At 38.2% G+C, this 20,355-nt stretch overlaps 1 protein-coding gene across 26 annotated transcripts in view; it reads right to left on the bottom strand.

The window, feature by feature from the left end:
• The window catches only part of ADGRL3 (adhesion G protein-coupled receptor L3), a 713,052-nt gene extending 708,320 nt beyond the window's left edge, over positions 1–4,732 (bottom strand). For 18 of the 26 annotated variants that reach the window (XM_036226810.1, XM_036226802.1, XM_036226792.1 and 15 more), the window contains exons 1-2: positions 4,616–4,732; positions 3,706–4,290 (exon numbers count right to left, since the gene is read on the bottom strand). The gene's annotated coding sequence lies outside the window, so the exon portion shown is untranslated. The remainder of the gene's footprint in view (positions 1–3,705; positions 4,291–4,615) is intronic. The other 8 variants (XM_036226761.1, XM_036226753.1, XM_036226746.1 and 5 more) reach the window with 5 other exon arrangements.
• Between the last annotated feature and the right edge of the window lie 15,623 nt (positions 4,733–20,355).

Below are 20,355 nucleotides of genomic sequence, written 5' to 3' on the forward strand. Positions count from 1 at the left end.
AAAACTCTACTACACACTTCTTAATGTGTGAGAGTGAAAGGCAAATAACATCTTAGTATTATTATAAAAATGTTCCTTCTTAACGGATCCTCTAAAAGGGTCTAAGAAACCCACAGGTTTCCCCAGAATACACTTCTTTAAGAAGAAAGATCATCTGCTCTACAAAATAACTGACATAGAAATTTTACCAGACAGAAATATTTAATTGAGTGACTTATTTTTCCATCCCAGAGATAATTTTCACACACAAAAAAAGATTACTACTAAAAATATTCTCAAATAATATGGACCAAATATGAACTTCTTCTAATATATGTACTTATTTTTATGAAGAAATTCATTCATGTTAAATTCTTGTTTTTAGTGTCAACAAGACATAAGCAAGACATAAATTATTAAGATTTATAGAATCTGTTATGATCGAATATAGAAAGAACTCTCTTCTCCATTTTCATCCACTTCATAAAACAAATGGAAAAGTTCGATTGCTTCAGAGCAGGACAGATAATTTTTTGAATATATTGTATTTGTGAATACATAAGCATGTCACAATTCTAAGAACAAAATTACACCTGGTTACTTATGCAGTAGTAGGGTTAATTAATTGGACCACATAGACACTTAGAGCACTGTAATGACATTAAAATATTTTGGGAAAATACACATATCTTAGGACTCATAAATGCTATCAAGAGGCACACTTACTTTCTCAAAGTGGCCAATAAACAGCAATATCAAAATCTCAATGAATGAAAATCTGAATTTTTCTCCCCACTGACAGACAACTCTAACCACACACACACACACACACACACACACAGATAACAAAGAGAAAATGTCAGAAGAACCTTACTAATATTTGAATATTTTACATTTTATTATAAAATAGGATATTCTATAAAGAAATATATTTGCATAAAAGAAAAAGACATAAACGCAATGGTAATCTAAGCATAAATATGTCCTTGAAGGCAAACAAATGCTAAATTACAATACAGCTTTTGTCTTTAGGGTTCCTCCCCATGTGAGCAAATGCATATTTTGAATGCAATGCAAATCTAAGAAATCAAAGGGAAACTAGCCATTTGCAAAATTTAAGGAAAGAGCATTTAACTCCAACTGCTCTAGCCATTCATACCATGCTAAATAAGGCTAAATAGCACTTCTCAAAAATACTTTTCATTCTTAAAAACAAAAATCACAGTTTTCCTTACTGAATTCTAGACAAAAAAAAAAAAAAAATGCCCCACTTCTAAAATCAACTGCCACTCGTAAGTAGCAGCCCTTTTCAAAGAGAGTTTTAACCAGTGGTTAAAGTGGTCCAAACTATTTGAAAAACAGTTCAGTCTAGCATTGTGTATATTATTTGACTAACTTTTCAGCTTTTTTTTTTTTGTATTTTATAACTTTTTTTTTGTCTTCTATTGAGGATTTCCTTGGCCATTGCTCACCAAGGAATCAAAGGTAAATCAAGTTCATCAAAATTTTGCCTTTCCTAATTAGCAGAAACAATGCCAGGCACAATAGCTGGAACTAGTAATTCTCATACTATTATTCCTAGTGAAAGGAATAGTTAAATCTCCAAAATGTAAGAAGATCATTATGAAGAATATCATTTCTAAAAGACTCTCCATTCATATTTTGAGGACACTCTCAACTTGAAGAATAATCACACCAAGCAACTTAAAAGAAGACATCAAAAGCAATTCTCCATCAGGCAAAACACATGCGGGCTTATCACTCCAGGCCAATGATGCCTGATGCAGCCTAACATGTCTTTCTAAAAAATGTAAATAGTTCACATAAACCTTTATACTAATCATTCCTCCTACCCCAAGTTCATAGAAATAGTCCAGTTAACCATATACACCAATGGAGCAGGTTATTGAATATTCAGTGATAAAGTGCTAATGAATGGCATTCAAGCACTCTGACACATTCACCTTCAGCTAAAGACAGCACAATACACTGACAGACACAGTTCTAATGACATCAGGACCTGTGGAATGTAAATGCTAGGAAACACATGCTGCTAGGAAACAAAGAACAGATCTGATCGAATCTTCTAATGTAAGGACTGTGAATCATGGCGATTAGATCTTCCAAAATGAGAGGACAAGTATGCTTTAATCCTCAGAAATATTTGAAAGTGTAGACTTTAATACATACCCTGTAGAAATGAAACAATTATATGAGGCTAGATTCTCATGAATTAAATCACAATTCTCTAAGTTTTCTCTTAAGATGACCACTGCCAGCAATATCGCATAAAAAATAACTTAAAATCAGATATCGATGAGTCTGTACTCCTTTTTTTTAACCTAAACTTTTTCAAGTTATTAGAAAAAAATCTAGAAATTATAGTACCAAAGTACCCTTTCACATTTACAGTGCTATACTTTTTAAAACAAAATAAAGCATAGCCATTGGCAACAAACACCAAAGCAGTCAGAGCTAATCTACAACTAAGGCATTTAATACCTTTTCATTATTGAAACTGAAATGCAGTTTCGACTTTTTAAAATTGTTTATCTTTGTATTGTTTTAACCCTTGCTTTGGTTACAAAAAAAAAAGTGAAACAAAGCTGAGAGATACTTTAAAACAAGTATCTTTTTAATTCCTATACAAATTATCTGAAAATTTCTTTGGTAATACTGTAAAAGAACTGATGATTCTATCTGCAGTGCACAAACAACTGGGCACTAGAACTCTAGGTCATTTAGTATCATTTCACATTTAAAAATATACCAGGGAAATCTGCTTTACTCTGTTTAACCTCATAGGGAAATAAAAAAATATTTTCCTAATTAAAAATTACTCAAGAAGTGTTTCTTTATAGACTCTGAAATTACATTAGTAACTAGTGTTGCTAACCCATATGACACTAAATTAGCAGACCGTCTATTTACTTCAGAGCAAAACACAGAAGGCAATTTTTCCTTCTTGCCAGAGTCTATGCTTCTACTCATTTCCCCAGCAGCTGGCTGGAAGGATGTAAAAGCAGAGGTGCAAGAAGGCTTATACTTCCTAATGAGTAATCCACCCAGGAAGTAAACACAACAGGCACCACTAGGTTTGGTGGAAAGGAGACTCAGGCAGGACTGCTAACACCATTGTTTACAACGTGCTCTAACTACCGCAGGCAGGAGAACACACAGGCACAAGGAGGAGACACCCAGAGGTGGCTTGCACGCCTCGAGTTAGCCCAATTGCTCTGGTATCTCTGACCATGAATAAAGCAGCGCACGTTTCTACCGGAGCGAGTGAAGTGGCCAGAGAATTCAAGGGACAAGGGCTTATGCTGGCTTGACTCAATTGTTTCAGTAAACGGGAGAGATGACTATCCCTTGATCCTCTAATCTGGGGTGAGTCGGAGCGCTGCACCAGGGATTCTCACGCGCCGCACGCATCTAGCGGAGGTGCTCCCCTCTGGGGTAAAGGGAACAACTGTGGGGCTTCCCCGATACTCCTACGGGGTCCCCGTGGCCTCCTCAAACCAGATTTTGCAGTTAAGAGGATCCCAGTCGATTTCAATAAGCAAACTGAGCTTAAGTAGCAACAGCTCTGCCATCCGCGCAAATATTGCCCGGCCATCGCCAGAGCGCACAAACGCGCACACACAAACACGCACAGCAGACAACTAATCCTGGCAGCGAAGGTCGCCCCCCACCCACCCCCTCAAGCTAACATACACACCCACCCACCTATACTGCCGTGGAGCCTGGCACGCTGAGTCCCTCCGCTCCAGTGGCGGGGGCACAGTGGCACTGACGCTTGGAGACACCCGGAGCCTCTCCTCCTGTGAGGTCTGGGACGCCTGCCCTCCTACCTGTAACCCAGTCAACCGCGGCCACCGATGCTCTGCCCACCCCTCTCCGGCTGCCCGGATTCCTGCAATACCACCCTACGCCCTGTGTCCACTCCCAACACCGAGCCGCCCCGGGCCACCCACGAAAGTGGCAGCTTTCTTCAACCAAACCGCCTAACAAAGCCTGGGCAAGCAGGTCTAAACTGCCATGAAGGGGACACAACCGGCGGGGTGGGTGCGGGGAGGCAGCGCAGCTCTACCACTCCGGGGCGCGACCTGGGCAAACGCATGCACCACAGAGCCTCCAGTCAGGTGTCCCTGGAGGACTCGCCACCCCGTAGTTCCCATCACCCCGAGCCCAGCTCCTCACCCGGTGTCTGTCAGTCCTCCAGCCTGCTCCCGCCTTCAGCAGCACTGGCTCCCGGCAGGCGTAGAGAAGGCGCCCCCTGGTCTGCCTTTCAGCCCCCTCCAGAGGATGACACTGGGGTGAGAGAGGAGGGAAAATTCCCGGGGTGGAAACCGTTCCTATTCCCCAGCGTATTGGACTGCAAATGCGCCGGGTCCGCTCTCCCCTTCTAACCGCTTGGCCGCAAAATCGCTCAATAGCGGGGAAAACCTCGAACCCGTGCCAAACCCCAGCGCTCACCAGGCAGGAGGCTCCCTTCACGCCCCGCATCACAATCAGATGAGTGTGTGTGCGGGCGAGTGTGTGAGTGGGAGGTTGAGTGTGCGTGAATTCTGCAACTCCCCGGTTGCCCGCCCCGCGGACGCCGGCCACCACTATTAGCAAGAGTGAGAAGAATTACCTTTTGTAACCGCTGCTCCCTGAGATCGTCCCATCAGTTGCTCAACAACCTGCAGCCGGGTGCAGTTTCCACAATCCAGCCACAGAGCCCGGGGCAAAAATACCGACCGGCCCCAGTGAAGACACCCCCACCACACGCGGCAAAGGATGATAACCAAAGCTCAGAGAGGCAGCAGGAGGGTGGAGACTCCAGCCGAGGAAACAACAAAAAGTCTCTCTTTTCCCCTTTTCTTCTGCTACACAGCCACGGAGAAAGGGGAAGGGGAATAAAGAAGAATCAAATGCTCGTCTTCCTTTACGTTTCCTATCTTCGCACACACCGAGGAGGTAAAAACGGAGCCAAGAGAGAGGAGGGTTCAAATGTCTCTCCCAGACCACAGTTGCACAACTTCGGAGTCAGTCTCTGTCTCCAGCAGCAGCCGAGGGACCCAAGCGGCAGCTATTAACATGCGGCAGTCATAGCTGGGGCTGCTTCTGCTTCTGCTTCTGCTTCTGCTTCTGCTTCTGCCGCTGCTGCTGCTGCTGCTGCTGCTTCTGCTGCTGCTGCTGCTGCTGCCGCCGCCGCCGCTTAAGAAAAGACGCTGCTGAAGAGACCAAAAATCTTCCACCATCCCCCCAGCCGATCTTTATATCCAGTTCTCCCACCCCACCCCCTTCTCTTTCTTTTTCTTCTTCCTCTCCCTCTCCTTTCCGTCTGAAAGTGAGATCGATGGAATAGGTAGGGGCAGCCACGAGGGCCACGGGTGGCTTCTTCTCCGCCAAACCCTCTTCCTTCTTCTTCTCCCGAGGTTCTCTCCCTGCCGAGGGTCTCCTCTGGTGTCCGCAACCTGCGCTGAGACCCGGAGCGAGGGCCACGCAAACTCCTTCCCCAGTGCACAGCTGGGGCGCGCAGGCGGAGCCGGCGCCGGGCCGCTGAGGGTTGCGTCCCGGGGGCCGCGGAGCCCCAAGCCCGGGGGTTGGCTGATTAGCTCGCGGGCCGGACCCGGCAGCTGCGGGCATGTGGGAGCTTCATTGCGCGGCCCCAGGCTCCGCGCCGCCGCCGCCTCTTCGGTTCTTTCTCTTCTTCGACTCCCAGAGGGCGAGCAAGGCTCTGGCGCTCTCCAGACACGCACACTCACACGCGCACACACGAGAGAGCTCCTGCCAAAGCAAACCGTGCAACCCGCGCGCGCGCACAACCGGAGAAAGAGGATGGAGGCAAAAAGAGAAGAAAGAAAAGGGAGGGGGCGAGTCACAGGCAGCAGCAGCAGCTGCCGGAGCGGAGGCAACAAGCAGTCCCAGGAAAGCCAGCAGCAGCGGCGGCGGCGCCCACCCGGACTAGCGGCAGCATCTGCATCCCCGCTCCTGGGAAGTGGGGCGAGAGGTGCTGGGCAAGCAGGCGACCGCGCTACGCGCGGAGAGCCCGCCGTAGAGCGGGTGCGCCGGGGCCGTGCAGCCTGCGCGCGGCGGACGCAGCCGGGGCCGAAGCCAAGGCCAGAATGAGCCGCGGGGGGGCGAGCTCCGAGAGCGCCGAGAGCCGGAGAGGGGGCTCGCGCCGGGGGAAGGGGGTGGCAAGCAAAACCCGGATCTGGAGTTCGCTCGGGCTACGCCGCGCGGGCTCCACCTAGCAGCTCAGCAAACGCTTGGAGGTAGGAACGACAGGGCTGCTACAAGAGGCTTCCCTTTCAGGGTTTGTCAAACAAAGGGTACCTCTCCTCGCAGCTTTGAGACACGCTCTGCTCGCTCGCTCTCGCTCTCGCGCTCTCTCTCTCTCTCTCTCTCTCTCTCTCTCTCTCTCTCTCTCTCTCTCTCTCTCGTCCTCCACTCCACCACAGGTGAGTAAACGACAAATTGAAAGTCCTGCTAGGTGCAGATTATTCCACATTTTCATTGTGCAGGTATCGAGTTCAGCGTGTTTACTGCCTTTGATTAGTTTTCTGTTCTTCAAACTTACCTCAATGTACAAGTTCATTGCAGACTTTAAAGTATCCTTCCCTGAAAATCGGATGTGAGAATTCAATGATTTTATTTCATAACATCAATAAAAATTACCATAATGGATATAGGAAGGTGCCGATTCCAAGTAATATCTTTCGATAGAGAAAATGTCTGCTCAAGTTAACTGAGTGACCTTGGTCAATTACTGACTCTTTGTGTCTTCTTCTTTAAATGAAAGGGTTAAGTAAGTAGATAATTTCTAAGGTCTTTTCCTGCTCTAAAATTTCATGATTCGAAATGGCTATGGTGTTGTTTTCCATATCAGTAAATTCGAGTTACGATTATGAGAGAAGCTATATGCATCCAATAAGCACATTATACCCAAATTATATCGGGATGTATATATTCAGAATGATCTAATACCCTCTCAGAGGTCTTAAGGAGGTAACTTCAACCTCAGCATGTCTGAAGAACCTAAAACCTCATTAGAATTAACAGACCCAATGCAAGTGACTATCAAAATCTCATTCATTCTTCAAGCTCAATTCCAGTGCCAACTGCTCCAAGAAGCTTTTTCTCACCAAACCCAATCAAAATAATCACCCCTTTCATTATATTCCCATAGCACTTTGATGGTTTCTCTACAATAACACTTATTTCATTCTGGGTTTTTTTTTTTTCATGTTTTTTGAAAATAGTTGCTTGTCTGTATTCATCCTCAGGTTATAAGATCTTCCCTGAATGCAAATTCCAAATTGTAATCATCTGTGTAACATCATTTTATTCTATCTACAGTACTTTGCACATTGTAATTCCTTCTTTAAAAAAAAAAATGGGAGGGGGTTTAATGATATTGCTGAGTTCTGACCAACTAGATTTTCACAGGTTCAAGTTAGACTACTTGAATTTGTCTAATATGGAGCATCCAGGAACTCTTCTGACTACTTAAAGAAAATATAAACTGACATCTGGAGTCACTTGTTAAATAATTTTGGAAAGAGTAGACTATAGCCAATTGTGACAAGAGTCTCTTATTTGTAAAGTAGGCAAAATGGAAACTACTCAATTCATCTCTCAAATGAATACAAAAAAGTATTAAATAATGGAATGCACAATGAAAGGTGCTGTATAGATATTAATCGTTATTACTGGTAGCAGCAGAAATGTAAACAGAACCTAGAGACCAGTTTTTAGAATCAAATTTATCACAACTTGACAAGTGTAGAAAGATATGGAAAAGGGATGGAATTTCAAAATGGAATTAATATGTTTATCAAAATATGAAACATATTAACTGAGAACTAACTATATTAAGTTAAATAATAAAATATGAAACATTAGCTAAAAAGTAAGCATTTAAGTTAAATGAGTAGTTCTAAAGGAGTTAACCACAAATAAGATTAAAAAAAAACAATAATGATGGAAAAATAACCAAATAGGAAAAAAAATAAGAGTAACTAAAAGTAAAAATAACTGATGGTTAAAAAAAAGCAGGGAAAGAGAATAAGTCAGTTTTTTAATATGATTTAACCAAATTTTAGGATAGCAATTTTTATAGCAGCTACCTATATTTTATACTCCATACTTTAGTGTCATTTTTAATCTGATGAGCATAGTCTTTCATATTTGATTTAAGATATAATGTCCCATTTTATTGCCGGGAAATTCTTGACTCTTGCCAATATTTTTCTAAGGTGAACCTTCCACAAAAATAAAACCAAGTAAATTCTGTGCCCTGTTTTCAATACAACTATATTTAACACCCTCTATTCAGAGACAAGATAGCATCACGGATATTTGAGAGAAGATGCTATTATGCACAGTAACTCTATGTGCTAGGGTGGTTTTTGAAAAAAGATGGCACTTTAGCTCCATTAAAGTTAAATAAAAATTCAATATTTACCAAATTGAAATGAATGTTCCAAAATTTTAAAAAAGCTAAATATCCAATCAAATCAGATGACTAAAATTAAAATATTTTAATAACTACTAAATTTTCTGACCAAAATCCCTTTTCAAATTAATAAGAAACATAGTAAGATCTCCAATGACACAAAAGTTAGTAAAGAACATGGATAATCTGTTCACAGTAAATACAAATGGCCAATAAATATAAGGAAATATGTTCTGCCTATACAAACCCAAATATATAAAAATATATACAGCCACCAGATTCTTCATGTTTCATCAATGAAATTAACTGAAAAGTAACAGCACCCTACTACTGAATTCTAACAAAAGTATATTGAGACAAGTATGCCACTATGCTAGTGATATACACTGACACAATTTTTCTAGAAAGAACATTGACAGTATATATCAACTGCCTTATAGAATATATACATCATTAATTCAGTGTTTCTACTTTCATATATCCCTTCTACAGGAAAAAGAAAAAACAGGTATGGATAAGGATTTTATACAATGATATGCATCTCAGTCATAATTATTATGTAAGGGGAGTAAGTATGTAAGGTATGTAGATGTTCAGAGTGATCTTGTTCTTTCATACTCAGTAAAAGCCTCTTATCTGATTGGAATCGGTAGTTATTTAGATAATGGGGAAAAAGTTGGTTAAAGCAAAAATTTATTTTTAAAGATGATTCATACATTTTATATTAAAAGGATTCATTTCGTCTGTGAGCAACAGAAACACAAAATAATAGCAACCTAAACAAGATAGAAGTTTATTTTTCAATTGAAAGTCTAGCAGTTGGTGATCCAAGGACTGCTTTGGCCTTCCAAAACACAGGAAGTGAAACAGACACCTCTGTCTTCTTGCTCAGGTACCTGTGACCTTTAGTCCCAATTCCAGTTCTAGTAATCATGCCTACATTGCAAGAGCAAAGAAGCAAAGGAGGGAAAAAAGACTTACTCACACCAGAGGATATTTTTCTAAAGTTGCATATACCATTTTCCCTTTTATTCTATCCTCAGAAATGGTGAACTGGTAACACTTAGCTACAAGGTTAATGGGAAATGTTGACTATTACAGGCAGTCATGTGTTCAAAAAAAAATCAGGACTTTTTTTCATGATTTAACTCTTCCTCATCCTATGGCTTAACACTATGTACCATCATGGGCTGAACTTTGCATATGTTAAGTTTTCAGTAACAAAACGAATGGCTAATGCAGACACTAAACGATGCCATCTTCTCATGAAGACCTTCTCCTTCAACCATATATAAACGTTCACAAGATTTCTAATTACTGAGCTTTTGTTTTGAAAAATACTCTCTACAACCCAATCAAGTATCAAAGGACAGTACTATCTTCAATTTCTCTGGACCTAGATACACTGACAAATCAAGGTAATGGGGATTAAATCACGTCTGCAAAGCAGGCAGCAAAGCATAGTATTCCGAAGTATGCCATGGCATAATTAGAACTCTAAAAAGTTTTAGGTTCACTAAAATAATGACTTAAATGTAGATTATATATACTATCAGAACATTTTTGACTATCCTATGGGATAGCTTAATACCCAGGGATGCTCTCTGTTCCCTGGAATATATATAAAAGGGCCATTTATAAGATTGTAAAATCTTACCCAGATTATTTTACTCTTGCTAATTTAGTATCGCCTATTATCTCCTGCTTCAAGCAATTTATCCTTATTCTTTTTCATTCCAAAACAGATCTTTGTATTCTATATTCTTAGTGACCTGGAAACTTATCTATAGACATGGACAGAGTGAATCTGGTTCTGGATTTTTTTTTTAAAAAACAGCTTCTCCTAATTGGTTAACTTTTTCCATATACTGACATTTTTCTTCCCAATGAATGAGTCTCCAGTAAACTCTTTATCATGTCTCTAATATTTACACATATGCATGCCAGTTCTGGACAACTATGAAAGAAACTACAAGCTGCTGCTACTTCTGCTGCTATTTCCTCTTCCTCTTCCTCTTCTTCTATTCTGCAAATTTCTAGCTACTTTGTCTCAGATCCCACAATTAAATTACCTTTTATAGTTTCAAATTAGGTTTTACACCAAATGCTTTCAGCTACTTACTATAAATGTTAGTGATAGAACACTAGCTTTTGCAGAAATACTCAACATTCATACAAACATACTAAATTTAAAAGTATCGCATCATAGTGTCAAAATTCTAGTCTCTAGAAATATGAAAATATTGCAAACCGCAACACTGGTTTCTTAATGTCTCTCTCTTATAAAAGCAAATATTTTGTAAATGGAAAGATCATGGTCAGTCAAAGATAGTCAATAATGACTGTCCTGGCTTAGAAAGTAAGGAAATAGACTATTCATTCCTTTACAAATCATTGCCACTCCGCTGTACTCTGTTCCTCAACCCAGCTATTTTAAGACTATACCAGACACCAATAGTAGATATCTGACTTATAATAATATCTTCTTTTCTAAGAATGGTTCCTACAAATGCATATGTGAAGTGGCTTTGTCCATACTATTTGGCCTTCTATCTTGGTCATGGTGGATTGATCCAGACCAGGACTACTTACCCAAGCTTGGATAATCAGAATACTTCCCCAGGATTTTTCAGACTATACTATGCAGAAGGCCTCCATACATTCCTAATGGTGTAAAAGACTCAGTGGCTATTTGTGGCCACATTTTCTTCTATATGGGGCTATCTAACCCTTATTTAGTGCAATATTTTCCTAAAGAATGCAATCAAGTTTTAAACATACTGCTAGCCTTAAACACATTTCTTTGTTTTGTATCTATAGCTAAACTCCCAAATTAGATGTGTACAAGTGTAAACTTCTGTGTGGACATATTGTTACAGTGCTAACATGCAATCTTTGTTATAGTGATATCTAGAAAATGAGGTTCCCCTTAAGATTGCCTACTGGATTTTCCTGAAAGCTGAGCTCATAGAAGTCATATTACATTATTCTTCTGGGAATGTTGGTCACATTATTAGAAAAGCGAAGTGAAGAGTGGTAGGAAAAGCAACAATTATTGCCTACTTGGAAATACAGTGCTCAGGCCCACTGTAGATATTCAATAAATGTTTGATGAATGAAATAATTGAAGGCAAGTATTATATAACATATATTATGAAATACATAAGATATATCTATTAAACTATGTCTGATTAATATCAGACATATCTATCATTCTATTAATATTATCTAAAACAATTTATATATCTAAACGAGAGCAATTAAATTTAAATTAGTCACACTGACTAGGGGAGGCTGCTGTTGCTCAAAACAAATGAATCCTTTTGAAATCATATTATACTATGCCATACCTTGGGAAAACCTCAAGATATTAGCAATCTCTTTGCTTTTAAAATACATTTGATTTTCTGATTTTTTTTTTTTTATTTTGGCTAATGATTTAGAACCAAGTGAAAAAAAATCACTGGCGTTAAAGAACTGGAATAGAGCTAGAAGTTACCTAATTAGTTATCAAGGTAGAAGGCAATATTTTTTTGTTCAAAATAATAATAATAAAAAAAGAATGACTATCTTTTTCCCTGTGGTTTAATTTTAGACTGCAACTCCTTTAAAGTAATGAACATCACCTTCTATGGGCTAGGCCTAATTCTCCCAAGAAACCAGCAATGTAGGCATTATTCCTACTTTATTAATAATGATACTGAGATTCAGAAGGTATAATAACTTTTCCAGGACTAAACATTCAGTAGAGTACACCGATTAAAAAAGTTTATCTTGCTAACCCTCTGCCTACATTGGTGAAGATCCTAAAAGCAAGTTTTTACAATGAAAAGCTTCCTCGTTGGCTACAGTTTGTTGAATCAGGCACAGGAGGAGGTAAGTTGGTTGAATATCAGTCTTCTTCCCAGGGAAATTGGAATAGAGATTGATAGAGTCATTTTTTTTTTCTTTCTCTAAATAAGTCATGTAAGCTATCCAGTTGTGGTGTGGCCCTCTTTTCCCTGTCATATTAATGCAGGGATCAGAGATAGTTTGGTCTTGATGGGAGACATAGACTATTCCATCATTAGTAGAACTTGCTTTTAGCTACCCAGCAGAAGTGAACAGAATGCTAATCTGAAGAAAGAAGCATAAACACATGCACAGAGAAGAGCCTAGATGAAATGCAGAGATTTTGTATGGTTTTCTAGACCCTGGTTCTCTTTCCTCCTGAGATCCAGCTACGTTTCTGTACTTCATTTCTGTAGAACAGCCCCTGTGGTGTTAAAGTACATTCTCTTGTTTGATGAAGCTAGCACAACTTTGTAGTAGTTGTCAGTGGATTTTATCAGTCATTTTTTTCTTCCTACTTCTGGAAATAGCTTGCTTCTTCATTGGGTGTACTTTTCCTCTTTACTTTATATACTGATAATCATCTGTCCACTGTGGTACCCAGGCCACATAGGGAAGGCAAATGATCTAGGCCAAATCAAATATTGTAAACAACTCAAACCCAGTGATTTGTTATAGACGGCCACTTAAGCCAGGATATTCAGAGTCCTTCCCTGCAATTTTTTAAAATATAAACACTAGAGCAGAGATATCATCCTTCTTTCTCTAGTGCGTTTTCAAGTGGGAATGCTATAAATCTCAAGTAGTTATTTACTTACTTACTTATTTCCTAACTGTCTCTTAGGGATTTAGCAAAAAGAAAAAAAAAATTGTCTACCAATTTGTACCACAAAATGGTAAAAAAATTAAACATATACATGCCAACAGCTTGATACAGTCTTACCTTAAGTCATTCCATTTTAGGTTTAAAAATTTCAATTAAAAAATTTTTAAAATTCCAAGTAAAAAATAAAAAATCTAATTTCTGGGTCAGGACTCTAAACTGGGGGACGGAGGGCTGACAGATGGGCATCTTTACTCTTTTCATGCTAATGAAGTTTCTTCCATCTTTAACACATGGCTTTTGAGGTTGCACTGGGTAGACCATGGAGAACAGAGAAAATGGATGATTTCTTAGTATTTTATTTATAGACCTGCATGATTCTTATCACTTCCACTCATATCCCATACATAAGAATTCGTTCATATAGCTACACCTAACTGTAAAGGAGACTGGCAAATGTAGACTAGCTTTGGGTCCAGGAAGAAATTAACATGAGTTTGATAAACAAGTATGCAATTCTTGCCAGGCACTCTCTTGTTGGTTGTGAAATAACAAAATGTAAAAGAATATGCAAAATTGTGTAGCCCAATCATTGCCACATAATTGAAGTAATATTTAAGTCTTATCACATAGTACGAAGAGCTCAGGACATGGATTCGGGAAACCATATTTAAAGTCACGTCTTTATCACTACATCACTGTCTTGTGAGCAAGTCACGTGATATTTCTAGGCTTATTTCTGGTATCAGTAAAATTGCCATATTAAAATATCTGTCCTACCTACATGAAAAATTTATTGTGGCTAACAAATTAAGTATATTGTAAATTTTGAGTGTTATTCAAATGAAAGATCCTTGTTAGGACACATACATGCACACACACATACACAGGCACACAATCATACCATTTTCACACACAGAATTCCATGGACCATTCTCTAATTCCTATGTTTTCCCATGCTGTTGGAATCTCTCCTCTATAAATGCACTATCTTCTTTTACGGATGCTGTGAAGCGCCTTCCATATTCCTTCTTCCTCGGACCAAAATATTCATTTCCTCAAATATTTCCCTCCCTCTGCAGAGAAGAGACAACTTAATCAAGATTATGTGCCCTTCCCAGGAGTCAGCCCACATTTGATACCTCTTTTACAGGATACTTGCAATAGGTCCACTTCCTACTTCTAAATGACTCTAAAGGAACTCCAATGCTCAGTGAGCTCCCTCTGGGGTGCCCAAGGGTTCTATCTCGGTTTCATTTTTCCCTCTGCCCAATTCCGAGTCCCTTGTTCCCCCAATTCCCACTCCTACCCTGTATCGAGAGCACTCTGGCATAAACCTCCTATTGGCAATTCTCTTTCTTAGAATCTGCTATCCAGAATACTTGACCTAAGAGCCTCTAATTCCTACCCTTGCCCTTACTAAAATTTATTTTCAACACTCAGCCAGAAAAATATTGTTAGAACACTGTGATTGTATTAGGTTCCTAGAGCTCCTATAAAAAATTACCACAAACTGGGTGGCTTAAACAACATAAATCTATTTTCTCACAGTTATGCTAAAAGTTGAAAATCAAGATATCAGCAGAATTATGCTCCCTCTGAGACTCTGGATAAAATCCTTCCTTACTTCTCCCTAGCTTCCGACAGTGGCTGTCAATCCTTGGCAGCTCTCAGTTGGCAACTATATCACTCCAAATTCAGCCTCATCACATGGCCTTCTCCCTGTGTGTCTCTGTCTTCGCGTGGTATTTGCCTTTTCTTATAAGTACATTGGTCATGTTTGATTAAGGCCAATTCTGAAGACCTCATCTTAACTTGATTATATTTACAAAGGTCATATTCCCAAATAAGGTCATATTTATAGGTATCTGTATTTACATATTTACATATTACCATATTTACAGGTTAGGACAGCAACATAACTTTTAGAGTACACAATTCAACTCCTAACAGTGACCCTGCCCCAAATCCTCCAGTTGCTCCTTAAAGCACTCAGAGGAAACCAGAAGTGACCTGCAGAGCACTATACAGCCTGACCCCTGACTCCTCCATGGCCCGATTTCAGCTCCTCTCCCTAGGGATCATTTTGCTGCAGCCATAATAGCCTCCTTGTGGCTCCTTCCACATGCCAGTTATACCCTTATCTCAAGGTTTTATCTGTTTATCTTTTTTTGCACCCAGAATGCTCTTTGCTTGGGGACTACATGTCTCTTTGTCTCTTTACCTAATCTCCTTCCAATCTCACCACAAATGTTGCTTCTCATTGATGCTCTCTCTAACACTGTTTAAAATTACAAACAACCTTATTCCACACTCTATAATACTTCCTTTTCATCCCTCCACAGAACTTCTCACCTTCTTATATACCAAGTAATTTACTTATTCAATGTGTTTATTATAGATCTGCAATATGACTTCTGTGGTCTTAAGGCTCTTTTGCCTTAATGGGCCTCTCCCTCCATTAAAAAAAAAAAAGAAAAGAAAAAAAATATTTAAAATGCTATTTTATGGCTGCATTGGCATAAAGAAAAAATATAATCCAAGATGAATTCATTATTCTTATATTCTTTTTTCTTCTAGTTTTAAAAAAAATTTAAACATTTTTATAATCTCCTAGAAGTATTGTGGGCCATAGGCCCTGTGCATAATGGATAAATTGGCCCTGGTTCATAACTGTCTCCCCATCAGAATGTAGGCTCTTGGAAGAGAGGACTTTTGTCCCTTTTTTGCTCATTGATATTTCTCCAATAAGTAAAACAGGACCTGGAGTATATTAATGTCAATAAATATTTACAGAACGTATGAATGGCTAAAAAAATTATTTTTATATGCCATTAGAATTCATTTTCCATTCCTTTTCTGAAATAGGTTTGTATGATCTAACCTAGAATGTGCTGTTATTTCCACAACACTTAAAACTTTGAGACTAATTCTGTAATAGGCCAAGAAACCTTTGAACTGACCACAGGACCCCAGGCCTAAACAGTTCTCAGGAACCATGGTTCCCAAGCTTATCATAAGTTTATGGTAAATGAGCTGGAATAATTACATTTTTGTAGCCCACCTTGGGACACTGGAGAGTACTATGCACTGTCAGGAAGTTATTACAAACTTTATGAGAAACATTATTTTTTTAATTAAAAAAAAAACCTTCCTTGAACAATTACAAGAAAACATTTTGCTGGTACTTTGAGATAAACCATAGTATTAATATATCTTCTAAGTAACAAAATAAATCAGGAAAAATCCTTAAAATAATTTTATAGAACTAAACTAGTGTGGTTCCCATATTACAGAGATTTGTTTTAATGGAAAAAAATTATAAAACTCTATGAAAACTGATGGATCTCAGGTGGTAGAGCAAGGATAAGAGAATGACTAAATTTGACTTGTATTTATTAGAAAAGGAAAGATCGGACCTTCAATTTAATTTGGGAAAAACTGAAGTGAAACTTGCAGGACTATAAATATTGCTTATTTTGTACTGAAAAATAGTAGTACTTTTGAATTTTTGAGAATAAAATGTAACTACCGAACCCCATACATTTAATAATGTGCAGAATATTTAAATGTACAACTGATTAGGAACCTTCATAGTTATTTTTTTACCCTTTCTGGAACTACTGTGAAATTTGCCATTTGTTCTACCTACAATAGTCTCATGGGTTTTCCTCAGAACTTGACTGACACTTGATATTTAGTTACATATGTCTGTCCTTCATTGGACTGTTGGGGAAGAATGAACAATGTACTTTAATATATGTATTATCCAGCAGGAAGTTTTTTGTAGCAAATAAATATTCAATGAATAAACTGTTGAATGTGAAACAATTGAAAAACTATAGACATAGGGCTACTTTCCTAAAGTTGTTTTCATTGTATAAATATTTAGGAAATTCTTTCCTTTGAAGGTTTCTTTTTTACTACTGATAGTATGTATTTCATTTACCAATTTAAGATATGGAGTTCTAACCCAATCAGAACAGAGCAGGGAACAGATCCATTATTTATCTAAGACTTGCTTAAAAATTTGCTGGGGAAATTATATCCATGATTTCATTTAATAATAACAACTCAGAGATTTAAGAGTTATTTATTCCACATTATAAGTACAAAAGCCAAGGGCTATCTAACTCAAACAACCAATAAGCTAAAGAGCTAAATACAAACCGAGATCTATCTAATTTCAAAACTTACCTTCTTTCTCCTACATCTTCACATGAGCAAAAAATCAACTCTACAGAGTAATATGACATTTAAGAATAGAACAAGATATTGAAAGATAACATAATAAATTTTTATATAATCTCTTAAATTTTTAATTCAATAACCACTGCATTAAAATGACAATTCTGAACCATAATGATTTCTGCCAGAGATACCTATATGACAATGATGAATACCTTTTTGGGAGGGAAATGTAGACATTTACAGTGACAGATATTGGTCCATGAGGTTTTACATCATTTTTACGTCTCTATTTTGTCATGTCCAAGTCGATTGTGAAAATGATTCTACCACTTTTATCTTTTTTGTGCTTCTTTATTTTTTTGTGATTAGTTATTTCTACCTGTCTCCTTTAGTTTTATAAATCTCATCTTCACTTGCATTGCTGATTTTTTTCTATCTTATTTCTATGACTTCATTATTTCTCCAAAGTCTCTCTCTCTCTCTCTCTCTCTCTCTCTCTCTCTCTCTCTCTCTCTCTCTCTCTCTCACCCCCCTCTCTCTCTGTGTGTGTGTGTGTGTGTGTGTGTGTGTGTGTGTGTTCTCCTGAAAGATCTTATTACAATACTACTGTTATTCAAAAAAGAAAAAAAAAGTCCCAATGTAGACCCATGCAATGTTTCTTCTTAGATTTCAGAGCTGGGGAAATATCTCTTTTCTGATAATTTGGTTTTTTACCTTATTAGCTATTGAAAGCAACATATCCTATTATGTTCCCCTTTTACTGTGAATGCCTGAAAGATAAGCACTGGGTTTTGTGCACAATAGCAATAGTTTTCCTAGACTTCATTGTCTGCGTTGATTATTGTTCTCATCATTACTTGTCTGTTGTCATTGTTTAAATGATGTTACAGTTTTCTAGTGTGCTGCTTTAATTTATGAGATATCTCTCTTTTTTATTGAAGGTAAGAAAGAGGAGGGGAAAAGATGAGAAAAGAGCCTAAAACAGAAAGAAAAAGAAGTGAGAAAATTAAACATTTCATCAGTTTTGTTTCAAGTCTGGCTCTGCCCTGTTTACTTCAGTCTGTGTTAATGATTTCTGTCTTGATTCACTGAACAAATTCTTGCTCTGTATCCAACTTGGAGTGGCTGGGACAGCTGCTTTACTCTTTTATGCTTGACAACATGTCTTCATATCTCATTTCCGCCAAGAATGAAACTCTTCTTTATTTTGACAAACTTTATATATATATACACACTTTGATATCTGTATACTCTATTGTGCGCTCACCACCCACAGTTTAGTTCCCTTTCGTTACCATATATTTGATCCCCTTTACCTAATTCACCATCCCCCCACCCACTTCTCCTCTGATAACCACCATTCTGTTTGACAAACTTTTTCTACAGCTTCTCTTGTTCCCAGTTTGGAGCTCTCCTTTTGAATGTCGGATATGCACATAAGGTCTTGTTACCATTGAACAGATAGCCCCAATTCTGAATAAGAGCCTTCCTGACCATCTGTCTGTTGCTATATACATGTATGAACATGCACTTGTATGTACATACTCACACGTATGCATATTAATGGTATTAAGAAAGTCCAGTAGGAGGTGTTTGATATGTGTTTATATTAATGCTAACCACTTATCTAGAAGGTCCCTCTTACCTGTCCCATATTTTAGTCAGTTGGCTTTTTCTTAATATTTGCCTTGCAAAATGCCTTTTATAACTCAACATCTATGTCTAATTTAACATTCATGCCCATTACTGCCAGCTTTAACCCACGGCAGGTATCTGGTTTGGTTTTAAACTCTTTCATCACTATAAAAAATTAGAAATAAACATCTCTCTCTAGCTCTTTGGTTTGGTGTTTGATGCTATATTGAGAGCAGATTAGATGAACCTGAGTGTATGTACATACATATGTTTATATGTATATATTTATATTCTTCCTTGTCCAGTAAAAAGGATATTCATTTCTGTGAATTTGTTGTACCACTTACATATTATCCCTCTTTGATTCAATTCACCAGAACTTTACTGGGTGTCTACTGAGTACAAGGTACTCTACTAGCTCATAACAAATACAAATTCTACATAGTTTATTTTTTATGGAATCACAATCTATGCTGGACAAAAAAAAATCAGTAATATGAATAGATAGAGATGTAAAACTTCTCAGGCATTAAAATTCTGTGACTGAAATGTTTCCTAGTGGCATATTCCTGGAGCAGACTTAAGGATTTGTGTGAGTTCCAGATCTCTAGCTGTCACCGTGACTGTTTTCCTCCTACTTAGTGGTGGTGGTAGTGGTGGTGGACATTTTAAGAGATAATTTTGAATTCAAGTTGATATATGCTAGCTCTATGAACCTGAATTAGTTACTTAGCCTCTCGGTAACTCATTTCCTTGTAAATAGTATGTAGTCATATGTATTTATTAAGTGAATGAATACATGTGGTATATGTGCCTGGCGCAAAGCTATTCTAGGGGATACAGTGGTTTATGAGACAGATAAGTTTATGTTTGATGAAGATTAAATTTGAAGAGACAGCTATACTGGTCAAAGTATAGTAACAAATAGAATATATTATAGTAATGTTTTCTGTAATTATAACAACATATTTGAAAGACTATTTAATTCAACATATTCTATATTTTTGTTTATGTTTATAGGTAATAAGAAGTGAATGTTTTCTTAAATCATCCAGGAATCAAGGTGGCCAATATAATCACAAATTCTTACATACACCATATGTACTTAATGTTTTATCTCAAGGTACAGAATACAATATAGTAAGTATATTTGGCAACTTTCACTCAATGCAGAGATGTCCCAGTTACTGTGAAATGACGCTTGATTTGATGTTTAACTTATTCTTTTAATCAGGCAGTTGAGACAAATACCAGAGTTCCTCATATGCTATGTCCTAGGTTTTAAATCACCTTCTGGCTCCTTTATTATTCTCTGAACTTACGGGTATTATGTGTTTACCAAATCTCATAAAGCATAAGGAAATGTAACCTTAGGTGTTAGAAAGACTCAGTAGATATCTCAGAATGGCCTCTTTTATCCCGATCATACTGCATGAAATGTGAACATAGA

The sequence above is a fragment of the Rousettus aegyptiacus genome, unplaced genomic scaffold (assembly GCF_014176215.1).
Source record: "Rousettus aegyptiacus isolate mRouAeg1 unplaced genomic scaffold, mRouAeg1.p scaffold_m13_p_10, whole genome shotgun sequence".
NCBI lineage: Eukaryota > Metazoa > Chordata > Mammalia > Chiroptera > Pteropodidae > Rousettus > Rousettus aegyptiacus.